The 17500-nt window shown below is 44.3% G+C and overlaps 1 protein-coding gene across 1 annotated transcript in view; it reads left to right on the top strand.

Moving 5' to 3' along the window:
• Positions 1-17500, top strand: part of SYNPO2 (synaptopodin 2) — a 270414-nt gene that overhangs the window by 96573 nt on the left and 156341 nt on the right. The window lies entirely within an intron of this gene.

Genomic DNA, 17500 nt, shown 5'->3' with positions numbered 1-17500 from the left:
GGACACCTTGCCTGCTTCAGCTAGGAAAAATAACACTCCATTACTAGATTTATGGGGGTCAGAGAATCTATCTTTGTCTAATCAACTTCAATTCTACTCTCTTCTCAAGGATCTCTCTCTTTCCATATTATGTATCTAACTAGTTATATTAAAAAAAAATATGCCACACCTTCCCATATAACTCATGAGCAATCCATCTTTGAAAAATGTGCCTTACAAAAGGTAGAACCGAAAAAAAAATTCTAAGATGTACTCACTTTTGCTTCCCAAAGCACAAAACTTATAATGCTGGTTTATAAAGAAGTGGGAACGTGATATTGGACATCAATTGTCTGAAACTGAGGTTAAAACTGCCTTTTCCCTCACTTCCAGGCAATGATCCTACATGTTGGAGAGGCGTCAGAGAGAGGGCCTATTTTATTCACATCTGGTGGCAGTGACCTAGGATATCTAAATTCTGGACACTGGTACAAAAAGAACTAAAGAAAATCTGGCGGTTGGATATCCCATTAACACCAAAATCCTACCTTCTAGGAATTTTGTCTGAATTACAGTTCCCTAACACTACTAAAGCTTTATTATATCCTCTTTTGGCAATAGCCAGATTACTGATCGCAGGTCACTGGAAGATGGAGGAGCCTCCTCTCTGGCTCATTGGCAGGCCAAAGGGGACAAGATTTATAGATTTGAACAATTAGCTTCTTGGGAACTCCACTCTTCAGGCAAGTTTAAAAAGGTTTGGGAGCCCTGGGCAAAATATAGGAATTACTCTGATAAATGCTGAGATTATCTACTTGTGTTAACTTGGTAATACACAAACCTCTCTAATGGCTAGAAGTTCTCAGTCCCTGACAAGATATCAGGAATAGACCAAAGGTGGCCTGTAGATATCTCCCCTCACCCCCCTTCCCTTCTTTTTCCAGAACTTTTGCTGAGATAAGGGTATGGCCACATTCTGTGGTAGTGGCTACTGTGATGCCACCTTGCTGAGGTCAAACACCAAGCGACCGTATGAGGCGCAGTGGGCACTAATTAAACTAATGATGACCGCACTGTTTAGTCAGTCTGCATTGTCAATGACCACAAAGTAATAAAGGTGCATAACGTCCATTAACAATGCAGACCAACTAAACAGTGTGGTCTTCATTAGTTTGTACCCTTAGTTAGTCCACAGTATGGTGTAAACGCTGCAGTTAGTCCACAGTGTAGTGCAAATCCTGTGCCTTCCGTATTTTATTTGTAATTATTATTTTCAAATGAAAAATAATTAGTTTAATTTATTTTACTTAGAAACCCAAGGCTTTTAGCCTGGAGGCAGGAGAGCTTCCTGCAGGGAGTAGAGCAACATGGCAAGGGCTCTGTGGGAGGAGAGGGAAAAGGGTGGACACTACTGAGCAGCATTCTGTGGGGGAAGTAGGGGAACGAAAAGTGGCACAAGCAACAAAGGCAGTACAGAGAAGAGGCATTAATTGGCAGGGCCTGTTTGGGTGAAGGGGAGACATGATGTGGAAATATTGTAACAGAGAGGTACTTGGGGACACAGAGGGTCCAATCTTTGTGGTGAGAGTACACAAGCAACAGATAGGGCATTGGGCGATACAGCCTGCCAGGGTCTCTCTGGGAGGAGCAAAGGGAAGACACTCCTGGGGGGTTGGGGGTAAGGAGGAGATATTGGCTGGCAGGGGCCCTTCATGGGTGTTTAGAGACACATAGAAAAATCATTCATATAAATCTGCTTCCTTTACTAAAACACAGGCAGGCAACAGCTTCAGGAGAACTCTGAATTTATTTGGTGTAATATACTTTCATCATCATGCCATCTAGTTTGTATTTTGCTTAAAGTTTGGAGAAAAAGGAGTTCAAAACTTAAATATGAATGACCTATCCTCAGTATAAGCCATCAAAATCTGATTGGTTTGGGACTGACTATCATCAAGATGAGCCATCAATATCTGATCTGTTTGGGACTGAATATCCTCAGGATAAGCCATCAATATCTAACTGGTTTGGGTATGACTGCTGGAAAGGCCTGCAGTGATTTGGTGAGCGCTATGGTCTATTCCTCAGACTATAACATCATATCCATCAGTCACATGACCTTGAGATTGAGCTTTAATACCAAGCATAGCCACTATACAATTGACGGCACTGTGCCTGGTACGCTATGAAGAAGCCGCTGTCTGCTCCCTGCTTCACCAGTCCCCCGCCCAAGCTCTGCCCAGCAACTTGACATTATTGCACCTGCTGAGCTGTGGAGGACAGCACACGGGTCAGGGATCATTCCCTGGCTTGTGCGCTCTCAGCAGCCTGCTGATGGGGAGAGCATAATGTGCTCTGTTAATCAGGGGAACAGGGCTAGGTGAGTATTGATTTTTATTTTATTTTATTAATACTATAGGGCTTCACTATTGTAAAGGGCATAACTACTGTGTGGAGGCACAAAAGGGAATGGATGGGATTAAGTGTGTATAGACAGGAATTTGGTTAGAGGTATGGCTTGGTGTAAAAAACATTGCACTGCTGTTCCCCCTTCTTGGGCTTTTCAAAAGTTAGGATGTACAGTACAGACCAAAAGTTTAGACACACCTTCTCATTCAAAGAGTTTTCTTTATTTTCATGACTATGACAATTGTAGATTCACACTGAAGGCATCAAAACTATGAATTAACACATGTGGAATTATATACATAACAAACAAGTGTGAAACAACTGAAAATATGTCATATTCTAGGTTCTTCAAAGTAGCCACCTTTTGCTTTGCTTACTGCTTTGCATACTCTTGGTATTCTCTTGATGAGCTTCAAGAGGTAGTCTCTTGAAATGGTCTTCCAACAGTCTTGAAGGAGTTCCCAGAGATGCTTAGCACTTGTTGGCACTTTTGCCTTCACTCTGCGGTCCAGCTCACCCCAAACCATCTCGATTGGGTTCAGGTCCGGTGACTGTGGAGGCCAGGTCATCTGGCGCAGCACCCCATCACTCTCCTTCATGGTCAAATAGCCCTTACTTTCAAAGTTTTCCCAATTTTTCGGCTGACTGACTGACCTTCATTTCTTAAAGTAATGATGGCCACTCGTTTTTTTTTACTTGGCTGCTTTTTTCTTGCCATAATACAAATTCTAACAGTCTATTCAGTAGGACTATCAGCTGTGTATCCACCTGACTTCTCCTCAACGCAACTGATGGTCCCAACCCCATTTATAAGGCAAGAAATCCAACTTATTAAACCTGACAGGGCACACCTGTGAAGTGAAGACCATTTCAGGGGACTACCTCTTGAAGCTCATCAAGAGAATGCCAAGAGTGTGCAAAGCAGTAATCCAAGCAAAAGGTGGCTACTTTGAAGAACCTAGAATATGACATATTTTCAGTTGTTTCACACTTGTTTGTAATGTATATAATTCCACATGTGTTAATTAACCCCTTAGGGACACAGCCTTATTTCACCTTAAGGACCAGACCATTTTTTGCAAATCTGACCAGTGTCACTTTAAGTGCTGATAACTTTAAAACGCTTTGACTTATGCAGGCAATTCTGAGATTGTTTTTTCGTCACATATTGTACTTCATGACACTGGTAAAATGAAGTCCAAAAAATTATATTTTTTGCACAAAAAATTACCTAATTTACCCAAAATTTTGAAAAATTAGAAAATTTCAAAGTTTCAGTTTCTCTACTTCTGTAATACATAGTAATACCCCCAAAAATTGTGATGATTTTACATTCCCCATATGTCTACTTCATGTTTGAATTATTTTGGGAATGATATTTTATTTTTTGGGGATGTTACAAGGCTTAGAATTTTAGAAGCAAATCTTGACATTTTTCAGAAATTTACAAAAACTAAATTTTTAGGGACCAGTTCAGGTCTGAAGTCACTTTGCGAGGCTTACATAATAGAAACCACCCAAAAATTACCCCATCTAAGAAACTACACCCCTAAAGGTATTCAAAACTGATTTTACATACGTTGTTAACCCTTTAGGTGTTGCACAAGAGTTATTGGCAAATGGGGATGAAATTTTAAAATTTAATTTTTTTGCCTAATTTTCCATTTTAACCCATTTTTTCCACTAACAAAGAAAGGGTTAACAGTCAAACAAGACTGTATCTTTATTGCCCTGACTCTGCCGTTTACAGAAACACCCAATATGTGGCCGTAAACTACTGTACGGCCACACAGCGGGGCGTAGAGTGAAAGGTGCGCCGTTTGATTTTTGGAGGGCTGATTTTTATGGACCGGTTTACTTACACCGTGTTCTGTTTCAACCCCCCTGATGCACCCCTGGAGTAGGAACTCCCTAAAAGTGACCCCATTTTGGAAACTTCGGGATAAGGTGGCATTTTTGGGGGGACTATTGTTAGGGTAAATACGATTTTTGGTTGCTCCATATTACATTTTTGTGAGGCAAGGTTACCAAAAATTGAAATTCTAAAATTACATCTCCATTTGCCAGAAACTGTTGAGGAACACCTAAAGGGTAAATAAAGTTTGTATAATCAGTTGTGAATACCTTGAGGGGTGTAGTTTCTTAGATGGGGTCACTTTTAGGGAGTTTTTACTCTAAGGGGCATCAGGGGGGCTTCAAAAGGGACATGGTGTCAATAAAAAAGGCCATCAAAATCGGCCTTCTAGAAACCATGTCGGTCCTTTCCTTTTGCGGCCTCCCTTTTACTGATACAGCAGTTTACGACCACAAATGTGGCATTTCTGTAAACTGCAGTATCAGGGTAATAAATTTTAACTTTTGTTTGGTTGTTAACCCTTGTTTTGTTACCGGGAAAAATGGATTGAAATGGAAAAGTGCCAAAAGTAGCGGTTTTGGCACCGTATTTTTTATTTTATTTTTAACCGTATTAATCTGGGGGGTTAGGTCATGGGATATTTTTATAGAGGAGATTCTTACAGACACGGCGATACCTAATAAGTCTTTTTAAAAAAAAATATTTAGGTTTTTGACCTAAAAGTGTCTTTTTTTTTATCCGATTAATATATGTGGGGGCTCATTTTTTGCGAGATGAGATGACAGTTTTATTGGCACTATTTTGAGGGCTATATGACTTTTTTATCGCTTGCTATTAAACTTTTTGTTATGTAAGGTGACAAAAAAAAATCATTTTTTGCACCTATTTTTATTATTATTTTTGACCGTGTTAATCTGGGGGGTTAGGTCATGGGGTAGTTTTATAGAGGAGATTATTACCGATGCGGCGATACCTAATATGTCTACTTTTAATAAATTATTTTAGTTTTTTGGGGTGTCTCAAGTCTGAGAACCAGTTTTTTTTTTATCCGATGTCAGTGCTAAATTGGGATACAAATTTAGTACTCCATGGCAGTGTGATACTCCCTGAAGCAACCGTCAATGCAGAGGCCCGGATGATCGGGGCACGTGTCGCACTGAGTAGTGGTGTCCTTCTGTATTCCCCTCCTGCGACATACTCTGCACTTTTTTTAGGTTCGTCCCTTCTTTCCAGTATGGGGGACCACACCTGGAAAGTGTTGGCCAGGGACAATCCGGGCGCCTACAGTTCCCGAGGTACTCCGGCCTGCTCTTTCCCGGTCCGAAAAGATCAGGGCCTTGAGGACTGCCTCATAGAACTGGAGGAATGTCCCTGTGCTGCCAGCGCTTCGGGATAGTACAAAAGAGTTGTATATGGCAAACTGTACCAAGTAGACCGCAACTTTTTGGTACCATGCCCGGGTTTTGCACATGGCGTTATATGGCTTGAGGACTTGATCCGAGAGATCAACTCCTCCCATATACCGATTGTAGTCGACGATACAATCGGGCTTGAGGACCGTTGCCGCGGTACCTCGCACAGGGACAGGGGTGATGCCGTTACCATGAATTGTGGACAGCATAAGGACATCCCTCTTGTCCTTATACCTGACCAGCAACAGGTTTACAGTGGTAAGGGCATGGGTCTCACCCCTGGGGATAGGTATCTGGAGGGGGTGGGCAGGGAGGCCGCGTTGATTTTTCCGCACGGTCCCGCAAGTGGACGTGGATCTGGCGGCAAGGGACTGGAACAAGGGGATACTGGTATAAAAGTTATCCACGTACAGGTAGTAACCCTTATCCAGCAGTGGGTACATAAGGTCCCACACAAGTTTCCCGGTAACACCCAGAGTGGGGGGACATTCTGGGGGTTGAATCCGGGATTCTCGCCCCTCGTATACACGAAATTTGTAAGTGTACCCTGAGGTACTCTCACAAATTTTGTATAGCTTCACGCCATACCTCGCCCGCTTGGAGGGCACATACTGGTGGAAAATGAGTCTCCCCTTGAACGCAATGAGAGACTCATCAACCGCGACCTCCCTTCCAGGTACATAGGCCTCCATGAATTTGGCCCCAAAGTGATCGATGACCGGCCGTATCTTATACAGACGGTCATGGGCAGGATTACCTCGGGGGGGACATGCTGCATTATCGGAATAATGCAGACATTTCCGGATGGCCTCAAACCGGGAGCGTGTCATGGCTGTACTGTAAAGTGGGGTCTGATATAGGATGTCCCCACTCCAGTACAGCCTGACACTGGGTTTCTTGACCAGGCCCATATGCAAAAAATGACAATAAAAGTCATATTCAGTGTAGCCCACTGTGGAAATCTGGATTCCTGATTGGCCTACAAAATCAGGAATCACGGGCTCGTATCGCTCTGGGCTACACCAGACAAGTTCACCGGCAGGGTGCTCCGGTGGATTTAACTGGTGCACCTGGAAACCAGTACGAGCCCCAGAGCTGCTCGTACTAGTGTGGGCCACAGGGTCCCTAACATGGCAATCCCCTTGCTCCGCCTTGCGGCGTCTCCGCCGCCTTGGGGGCTCATCATCATCGCTAGATGATGAGGAGGACGCGGATGACAACAGGAATGTGGGGTCATCCTCGTCCTCACTGGGACTCTCGGAGTCGGAGGCAAGCTGGGCGTATGCCTCCTCGGCCGAGAACATCCGGCGGGCCATAGGGGAGTGTGTGTCTGCGTGTATATGTGCGTGTGTGGAAATCTTTATTTGGTGTGCTTGTGTTTGGGGGCACGGGTGTTCAAGGACTTAACCCTAAAACTAACAGAAAAAAAATAAAAAACTAACAAAAAAAAGGGCAAAAAATGTGGGGGAAGTTGATCTGCGGTGGGGTGTGCGATGCGCTAACAGTGGCCGGACACTAAGAGTGTTGGCCACAGTCAGCGTACACAAAAAAATAATGCACCCCAAAAAAGTGTGGGGGGGGGGGCAGGGGGGCAAGCGGCAGCACCCCTCGGGGGATTTGAGCAGGCACGGGGTTCTGATCGCCGCCGGCCGCGCGGCGGTAATCAAAATTACACAGGGCGTACAGGTACGCCCTGTGTCCTTAAGTACCAGGACATCAGGGCGTACCTGTACGCCCTATGTCCCTAAGAGGTTATAGTTTTGATGCCTTCCGTGTGAATCTACAATTTTCATATTCATGAAAATAAAGAAAACTCTTTGAATGAGAAGGTGTGTCCAAACTTTTGGTCTGTACTGTATGTCCTCAATATACTGTATACTCTAAAGGAATCCTCTGATGCATACCTCTGTATAGTAAAAAAACAAAACAAAATAAAAATACCAATTTGTTTTGCCAGGGGCGGACTGGGAACTTAAAGTGGCCCTGGAAAAATATGAAAAGTGGCACCGTTTTATAGTTGGGTCCAAATTGATAGAAGGCAGGACCAGCAATATCATATTGTGGCACATTATACCACCCCAACAGAGCCAGCTACCACAGTCCATCACAAAATACTGCTACCGGCAGCACAAAATACATCCCCAAAAACCTCCACTGGCCGTCCCCCTGGGCACCGTCCCACCAAGAAATTTTTCTCTACGGTCTATAGCGAATCCGCCCCTGCTTTTTTCCATACACTGGAGGCAGGAGTACCTATGGATATTTTAGTTGCATGTACCAGGAGCTTTTCCAAATCTAAAAAATAAAATGGTCTCAACAGAGATGTACTTATACTGGTCCATTGTATAAACCTATTGAAAGCTGCTGCACAAATGAAATTAATATTATACATTATAATTACCATATTTTCCGCCCGATAAGATACAATCCCCCCCCCCCCCCCCCAAAAGTAGGGGGGGGGAAATGCCATTGTGTCTTATGGGGCAAATACTAATTAGCGCATCCATTATGGAAGCGCTCATTAGTACTGGAAGACTGGGAAGCGATGAAGGCTCAGTACTCATCGCTCCCTGGTCCTCTGCTGTCAGCTGTGCTGTGGCTGCGCACAGAGTGAGAACGCTCTGTGACCTCAGGCTGTGCTCATCGGTTCACAGCACAGCCGACGGCAGGAAGAAGATAGAGCACTGGAGGTGAAGAGCGGCAGCGTCCGGAGCAGGAGAAGTAAGTGTTTTTCTTTATTTTATTTGCTCTGAGGCTGGGGGCTGATCTGAGGCTGGGGCTGATATATGGCATAGGGGGATGATCTGAGGCTGGGGCTGATATATGGCATAGGGGGATGATCTGAGGCTGGGGGCTCATATAAGGCATGGGGGTTGATCTGAGGCAGGGGGGCTGATATGAGGCATGGGGGGCTGATCTGAGGTCTGATTGAGGGGTCTGATTGGGGCTGTGAGCTGAGGTCTGATTAACATTGGGGGTCTGATCTGAGGTCTAATGAAAAATATATTTTTTCTTATTGTCCTCCTCTAAAACCTAGGTGCACCTTATGGGCCAGTGCAGGGTGAAAAATACGGTAATTCTATTCAGGCTAACACAAATAAACTACGAAACATATTTTTACTCATTAACCTGTTGTGACGATTTGATCTGAGACATTATTAGTTCTACATGTTATGAATGTTCATAGAGCTTGCTACACAATGGAAGTCATATAAAACATACTAAAATTAGAACTCTTTTTCCCAAGATTCCCCATCATCTGAAATATCCAGTGGGAATCTGGAATAGGACGATACTGGTGGGAGAGAAGCAGATTCCTGTTGTGTAATTTGATCAGCGAAAGGGAAAATTAAACTAAAGCATATTTGTAACGAATGCTCATGGCCATGCTTTTAAATGCTTTCATGTCACTCCCGTTTCCTTACAGATTGTAATCTCTTGTGAGCAGGGCCCTCACTGCTGCACAGTTGAATATGGTGGTGCTATATAAACAGATTATTATTATTATTGAGTAATATGACTTACAATACGTTTACCGTAAAACAATTAAAGCATTCTTTGTCCAAGAAAGTAATGGGGACTCCTAGCGTGTTCATATTAAATACTGGATATTACATAGTAACATCCTTAGGCTAGTTTTAGCCTTCCAGAGGTCATCGTATCTGGCATAGTTGGAAAGGGCCTGAGCACTGCCAGGCCCCATTGACTATAATGGGACTCGGCAGGGATCTGACCTGTTTCTGGCATTAGTGCTGGCATTCAGACAGACAAAAGCTTGTACCAGTTTTTGTCCAGCCAAATCCTGGCACTAATGCCGGAAACAGGCTGGTTCCCAGCCGGGTCCCATTATAGTCAATGGCTCTGGCACGCAAAGCCAGGGAAAGCCAGCTACGCTGGATAAGATGAACTCTGGCAGGCTGTTTGCCAGCCAAAACAGTATGTCGGAAGGTTTTAACGCCAGTGTAAAAGCTTACAATGACACCTACTTCAACACATTATCCTGTAATGTTGATCATATAGGAAGGAAACAACCACAATGAGGCATCTTGGGTTAAAAATTCCAGTATCCAAAAATGGCTTATAGCATATCAAGTCAGTGGGTCAATAACCCATCTCCAGAAATCTAGTGACAATAACTTGCAATATAATGACTTTCAGGGGAGACATTCAGACCACTTGTAACCCCTTCCCAACTAGCACCAATTTGCCATTTTTTTAGTTGCTTCTCCTCCTACAAAAAAATTAAATAAAAAGTGAACAAAGAGTTGTACACACCAAAATTGTATCAATGAAAAGTGCAGATCGCCCTGCAAAAAATTAGCATACACATAACTAAAAAATAGTTATAGGGTTCAGAATATGGTGATGAAAAGGCTATAAATATGTGTTATCACTGTAATCATACTAACCTGGAGAATGACAGTAACTAGTCAGTTTTACCGTATAGGGAACGCTGTAAAAACAACCCCCAAAAAACTGTTATGGAATTGCATTTTTATTTTCAATTTCCCCCAATTTGGAATCTTTTTCCAGCTCCCCGCTATACCCTGCTGAAAGAGTTGGCACCTGCAGCACATGGACATCTGTCTTTCACCTCACCCCCTTGCAAATCAGCCAAGCAGTCTGAGCCCCAAGTCATGCAGCAGTCTCTTGCTTTTTGATGACTCTGCATGCACCGATGCCCAACCCCTTATGTTTCAGGATGTGGACATGGGAGGACCACCGCAGCACGTCTCTGATGATGATGAAACACAGGTGCCATCTGCTGCGGCTTTCTACAGTGTGCAGACCGGCAAGGAGGGCAGGGGTGGAGTGGGTGGAAGATGATGTGGAGGATGATGAGGTCCTAGACCCCACATGGAATCAAGGTCATGCTAGTGACGTGTGCAGTTTGGAGGAAAAGGTGGTGGTTACACAGCGCCAGCCGCACAGCAAAAGAGGGAGCAAGGTGCAAAAGCAGAGTGGCCATCCCCTAGCCAGTACGCCTGCTACTGCCCACCGCACCCAGGGACTAAGCACACCAAAGCCAGCTCCAAGGATTTCCCTGGCGTGGCAGTTCTTCAGACAATGTGCTGATGACAAGACGCGAATGGTTTGCATGCTGTGCAATCAGAGCTTGAAGTGTTCTAAACCTGAGCACCATCTGCATAAGCAGGCATCTAAATGCAAAGCACAAACTGCAGTGGAGTAAACACCTCAAAAAATACGAAAGATCTCAGGCACCTCCTGCTCCCTCTTCTGTTGCAGTCTTGGCCTCTTCCTCCCCCTCTGGAGTGACAGTGGCACCTGCCACCCCGCAAACAGAGAATGTGGCAGAAATGCCACCGCCTCTGTCACCGTCACCAAGCATCTCCACACTGTCCCATGGAAGCGCTCAGCTGTCCATCTCCTAAACACTGGAGAAAAAGAGGAAGTACCCCTTTGAATGCCAGCATTTCAAAATTCCTGGCCTTTGAAAATGCTGTCATTCTATCTTGTGGAGACGGAGACTTTTAAAAACATTATGGCGGTGGCTGTCCCACAGTACTTGGTTCCCAGCCACCACTACTATTCTAGGCGGGCCATCACTGCCCTGCACAACCAAGTGGCGGACAAAATTAGGTGTGAACTGCGCAACGCCATCTGTGGCAAGGTCCACATAACCACCAATACTTAGACCAGTAAGCACGGGCAGGGACGTTATATCTCCCTAACTGCACACTGGGTAAATGCAGTGGCGGCTGGGCCTGAGGCGGAAGGCAGTTTGGTGCATGTCCTTCCGCCACCGAGGATTGCAGGACGTTTCTCTTTGCCCCTGCTGCCTCCTCCTCCTCCTTCTCCACTTCCTCCTCTACCACCTCCTCATCCGGTCAGCGTAACATCTTCACCACTAACTTCAGCACAGCCAGGGGGAAACGACAGCAGGCTGTTCTGAAACTCATCTGTTTGGGGGAAAAAATCCACACCGCGCATGAGCTGTGGACGGGCATGGAACAACAGACCGATGAGTGGTTGGTGCCACTGAGCCTCAAGCTCGGCCTGGTGGTGTGCGATAATCTCGTAGCAGCTCTGCTACTAGCCGGTTTGACGCACATCCCTTGCCTGGCGCATGTGCAGAATTTGGTGGTGCAGAGGTTCCTGAAAAATTACCTCGATATGTCAGAGCTGCTGCAGAAAGTGTGGGCCATCTGTGCGCTCTTTCAGCGTTCTCACCTTGCTGCTGCTCGCCTGTCTGCGTAACTTCGGCCTTCCCGCTTACCGCCTCATATGCAACGTACCCACTAGGTGGAACTCCACCTTGCACATGCTGGAGAGACTGTGTGAGCAGCAGCAGGCAATAGTGGAGTTTCAGCGCTCTGAGTAACAGCACCACTTCACCACCGAGTGGGCCTCCATGTGAGACGTGTGTGCCGTGTTGCGCTGTTTCGAGTACTCCACCAACATGGCCAGAGCCGATGACGCTGTCCTCAGCGTTACTATCCCCCTTCTATGCCTCCTTGAAAAAACACTTTGGGCGATGATGGAAGAGGATGTGGCACAGGAGGAAGAAGGATCATTTTCACGGTTATCAGGCCAGTCATTTATAAGTGGCTCGGAGGGCGGGTTCCTACACCAACAGAGGCTAGGTACACAACTACTGTCCAGCCAGGGCACAGTTCTGGAAGATGAGGAGGAGGAATTGTGTTCACAGCAGGGTGGCACCCAAAGCAGCTCATGGGCATCACTGGAGCGTGGCTGGGGGGATACAGAGGACACAGACAATACACCTCCCACAGAGGACAGCTTGTCGTTGCCTCTGGCAGCCTGGCACACATGAGCGACTACATGCTGCATTGCCTGCGCAATGACCGCTGAGTTGCCCACATTCTAACCAGTGCTGATCACTGAGTGGCCATCCTGCTGGATCTCTGCTACAAGGACAACGTGCCATCCTTAATTCCACCACTGGAGCGTGATCGGAAGATGCGAAAGTACAAGCGCATGCACTGCTGATAGCATTCACACCTGACAGTGGGGGCACAGTGGAAGCACAAGGCGAAGGCAGAGGAGGAGGAGGAGGAAGAGGTTGCCAACGCAGCTGGGGCACCGCCAGCACCTCAGAAGGCAGGGTTAGCATGTCCGAAATGTGGAAAAGCTTTGTCAGCCACAACAACTAGCACCACCAGCTGATACGGAATGTCTTAGCTGGAGGCAGCATTTCAGCAATATGGAGGAACAGTTGTGTGCTGACTGATGGATCTGCCCCATTCATCTTCTGGGTCTCCAAATTGGGCAAATGGCTTGAGCTTGCTCCTTATGCCTTGAAAGTGCTGGCCTGCCCTGCGGCCAGTGTATTGTCCAAACGTTTGTTTAGCACGGTAGGAGGGGTGATCACAGACAAGCGCAGCCCACAGCCAATGTGGACAAGCTCACGTTCATTAAAATGAACCAGGCATGGATCCCACAGAATTTGTCCGTACCTTGTGCTGAATAGACAAGTATACCGGCCGCAGCCAGCCATTGTTATACTCCAGCACGCTTTCTCTTTGCATTCTCTTTTCTATTTCCCAATGTTTTGGGGTCTTCCCAAATTTATAAAAAATACAAAATAAAGGGAAAAAAATAAAAATAAAAAACAACTAAAACAGTGTTGGCTACCTCCTCCTCCTGCACCACCACTTCTACCTACACCACCACATCCACCGCCTCCTCAACCTACTACTCAACTTCTTGACCTCCACCTCCTAGTTCAAGATTATTATTATTTTTATTTTTTTCTGTTCTATGTTTTTTATGTCATTTCCCTATCCACATTTGTTTGCAGGGCGATTGTTCTGCTGTTACCCCCATTTTGCTTCCTTTTGCAACCTTTTAGCCCTTACTATGACTATTTTACCGAATTTTTTGTGCCCCAAACTTCAATGGGGTTCAGGGTCAAGTCCGGGTCCCGAACCCATACTTTGCACCGAAGTTTGGCCGAACCCGGTGAACCCAAACTTCTAGGTGTTCGCTCATCCCCAATTACCACCAATATTCCTTGCACAATTGAATTAGAAAATTATAAAGTAGCAGACAATGGCATTCTTCCTTTTTACCAAAAACAAGACTTCCATCCGCTGCATGAATTAGATAGTTCAGCTGTGATGAACCTGTGTAGACCCTGTCTTAGGCCACTTTCTGGTCACCATATTTGCTATACCTGGACCTCTCAGGAGTGGAACCTACACAGGTAAACAGTATAGTGGAATGATTTGTACCTCTTTTGTAAACTGGACCTATTCCTGGTCTTGGCTTACAAAGACTGAAGCAAAACAAAGACCGAATACTGCTGTGTGAAAATGGCCATGGTCATAATTACCAGTTAAGAGAAAACCATGCTAGACTGCATGAGGTTGAAACCAATTGGCAGCATAGTTCTTTGTAACCTGTCGCCATCAGACATCCACATCACACTTTTCTAGGATCCATTACATGTAACACAATAATTGTTACATTCCAAAGTCTCGTCCCTGATAACAGTCATTTCTTTGCTGTGATTATACTTTGGCAACCAGTGTGAGAAAGTTTCAAGTTTCAAACCCATAACCTGTCAAAGCATTTTAATTTGGGAAAGATTCCCAGAATTAAATGTCATGTGAGCTCACAGGAATATGACATTTAACTGTTTTGCAGATTTTTAGCAATCCCTTTATTTTAAATCGACTAAAGTTGATTCTATCAGAATAAAGTTTGGATTACTATATTTTAGGTTAGTTTCACATCTGCAGCAGAGCCGCCAGCATGCTGTTCTGGTAGAGAACAGCATGCCAGCGTTCTCCTGATCTGGCATTGCCAGATACTGTCACCTGCCCGCCAGACCCCATTGACTATACCCAGCAAAGATCTACCCAGCAAATATGCAGAGAAATGTGTATTTTTTGTCTGGCAGATTCCTTGCATTCTCAGTTGGAACTGCTGGTCAGAACACCTGAACACAGATGTGAAAGTAGCCTTACTTTTCGAGGATGCCATGACTATTAATAATAATTTGCAAGCAAACAGCATGTACAGACGCCAGCCGACAATTACAGCCGCAATCTAGCAATTAGCGGTGATCTGCTTGTGGATACAGCTGTCAGGGCAGCATTGTATATGGGCAGCCTAACAGTGGCTCGACTTAAAGTGGTTCTCTGGAAATTATGAATTTTTTGAAATTATCATTAGCCTGCCATCCTCTGCGCTGCCTCAGGTATCTCCATTTTCCGGTCCCTGATGCAGCATGGCATGAGCAAGGTCACATACAATGCTGCAGCCAATTCAGTAGTGACGTGCTGCAGGACATGTCACCACTGAAGCCATTCACTGGCTGCAGTGGAACATGTGACTATGCCTATGCTACGCAGGGAAAACACTGTTGGGACCAGAATATGAAGACAACGAATCCTGCATATCTTGATTTACAACCCTAATTCCCAAAAAGTTGGGAGGCTGTATAAAATATAAATAACTGTACATAAAACCAGAATGCAATGAATTGCAAATATCATAGGCCCATATTTAATTCACAATAGATCATAGAACACATATCAGATGTTGAGACTTTTTACCATTTCTTTAAAAGATTAACTCATTTTTAACTAGATGGCGGCAACACGACTCAAAAAAGTTAGGACAGGGCCTTGTCTACCATTGTGTAGCATCTCATCTTCTTTTAACAGCAGTCTGTAAATGTCTGGGAAGTGAGGAGAATAATTGTTTTGGGAATGTTGTCCCATTCTTGTCTGACTGCTCAACAGTCCTTGGTCTTCTCTGCCAGATTTTTCATTTCATGATGCGCCAAATGTTTTCTATTGTTGAATGCTCTGGACTGCAGGCAAGCCTATTCAGCAACCGGACACTTCTTCTGCAAAGCCATGCGGTCGTGAAGGCTGCAGTATGTGGTTTAATTTATCTTGCCTAAATATGCAAGATCTTCCCTGAAAGAGTCATTCTCTGGATGGGAGCATATGTTGTTCTAAAATCTCAATATACTGTTCAGCATTGATAGTGCCTTTCCAGATGTGTAAGCTGCCCATGCCATAGGCACTATTGCAACCTCATACTATCAGAGATGCAGGCTTTTGAACTGGGTGCTGATAACAAGCTGGACGATCCTTCTCCTCTTGAGTCTCCATTCATCCATGGTTTCCAAAAATAATTTCAAGTTTTGATTTCTCTAACCACAGAACAATTTTCTATTATGCTACATTTCCTTTTAAAAGAGCTTTGGCCCAGAGAAGATGGTGGAGTTTTTGGATCATGTTGACATATTTGTGGATTGCACAGGCAGTTATTTCTGGAAGTGTTCCTGAGCCATGCAGTGATTTCCAGAACAGAATCATGCATGTTTTTAATGCAGTGCCATCCGTATTCAAATAATCCAAGGATCGATATTGATCGTCGGCATCAATCTTTTGATGATATTATGTACTGTATATTCTGGGATATTTAAAGTCTTTGTAATTTTATATTGAGGAATATTTTTCTGAACTTGGTCCGCAATTTTTAGATTCAGTTTTTCGTAGATTGGTGAACCTCTGCCCATCTTTTCTTCTGAGAGACTCTGCCTCTCTAACATGCTCTTTTTATACCCAGTCATTTGACTTAGTTACAAATTGCTCCTCCCAATGTTTTTATTAGTACCACTTACTTTTTAAGTCTTTTGCTACCCCTGTCATAACTTTTTGAGGTGCGTTGCTGCCGTCAAGTTCTAAATCAGTAAAAAATAAAATAAAATCATATGGTAAATGTCTCACTTTCAACATCTTCTATGATCTATTGTGAAAGAAATATGGATCTATGAGATTTGTAAATCATTGTCTTCTGTTTTTATTTACACCTATTTACATTTTACACAGCATCCCATTTTTTGGAATTGTGGTTGTAATTAAGAAATGCAAAGAAATAATAATGATCAATTTTGTAAAAAGTAGCCAGTGACCTAGGTTCTCGTGGTTTGGTTTTCAGTCTGTGTGTCATTGTTGTGAGGCAAAATGGTGTATCTCTCTTGTTCTACTTCCACTTTTTTCATGTGAAACAAAAATAGAAACTTAAAGGCATGTGGGCATCTACCAATATGTAATTTCGACAAGACTGTTTTGCCCATCAGTTTCACTCAAGGAAATAGCTGCAGAAAGCCAGTAGAAGCCAAAAGGACAGTAGACTACCAAAACCCCCTTTGTACTAGCAATCAGTGGGGTCTGCACCATACAGGGTATGTGCTCCAAAACATAACCATACATTTTTTGTGAAAATCCAGTCCTCTAGTCCTGAGAAATGCTCCTTTTTATCTTTATCCAAATAAGGTTTTCAGTGCACTGTGGGTGGGACCTCTCCATTTGTTGCCCCGTTGTTCCACTATAACTCCACCGAGCACTCCTGCCCCTCTTCTTTAGTTGACAGTGCCTGAAATTTCAGAGCCAGTAACAATGATGATGGGGAGGCTAGGTGCACTGAATGGAATGGCCCAAAAACCTTATTTGTACAAAAATAAAAAGAAGCATTTTCCAAGGTTGGAGGACTGGATTTTCACAAGAAAGGCGAATCTATGTTTTGGGGCACCTACCCCACATGGCAGTAAGCTTGCGTTGAAACTGATTTTAGAAGTGCCAGACTCCCTTGAATTGGTAAAACGGTAAGACATTTCATAGCAGTCTTTATGGTTGGACATCTTTATGTCTCTTGTCCTCTTTTAAACTGCAGTAGACTAGCTATTGCACCTGTGTCTTCAGATATGTCAATTCCCTGCATAACAAATTTGTTCTGTTGGATATCGTGTTCATCGTGATTGTTCAAAGCCAATAAAGAGTATAGTGTAGAAAAGTAAGGAGATTTCCTGACCAAATCTTAGCGGCAATGCAGACTAGAA

The sequence above is a fragment of the Bufo gargarizans genome, chromosome 1 (assembly GCF_014858855.1).
Source record: "Bufo gargarizans isolate SCDJY-AF-19 chromosome 1, ASM1485885v1, whole genome shotgun sequence".
Taxonomy (NCBI): domain Eukaryota; kingdom Metazoa; phylum Chordata; class Amphibia; order Anura; family Bufonidae; genus Bufo; species Bufo gargarizans.
Note: the sequence above shows the minus strand (reverse complement) of the source record. Positions and strands in the feature narration are given on the sequence as shown.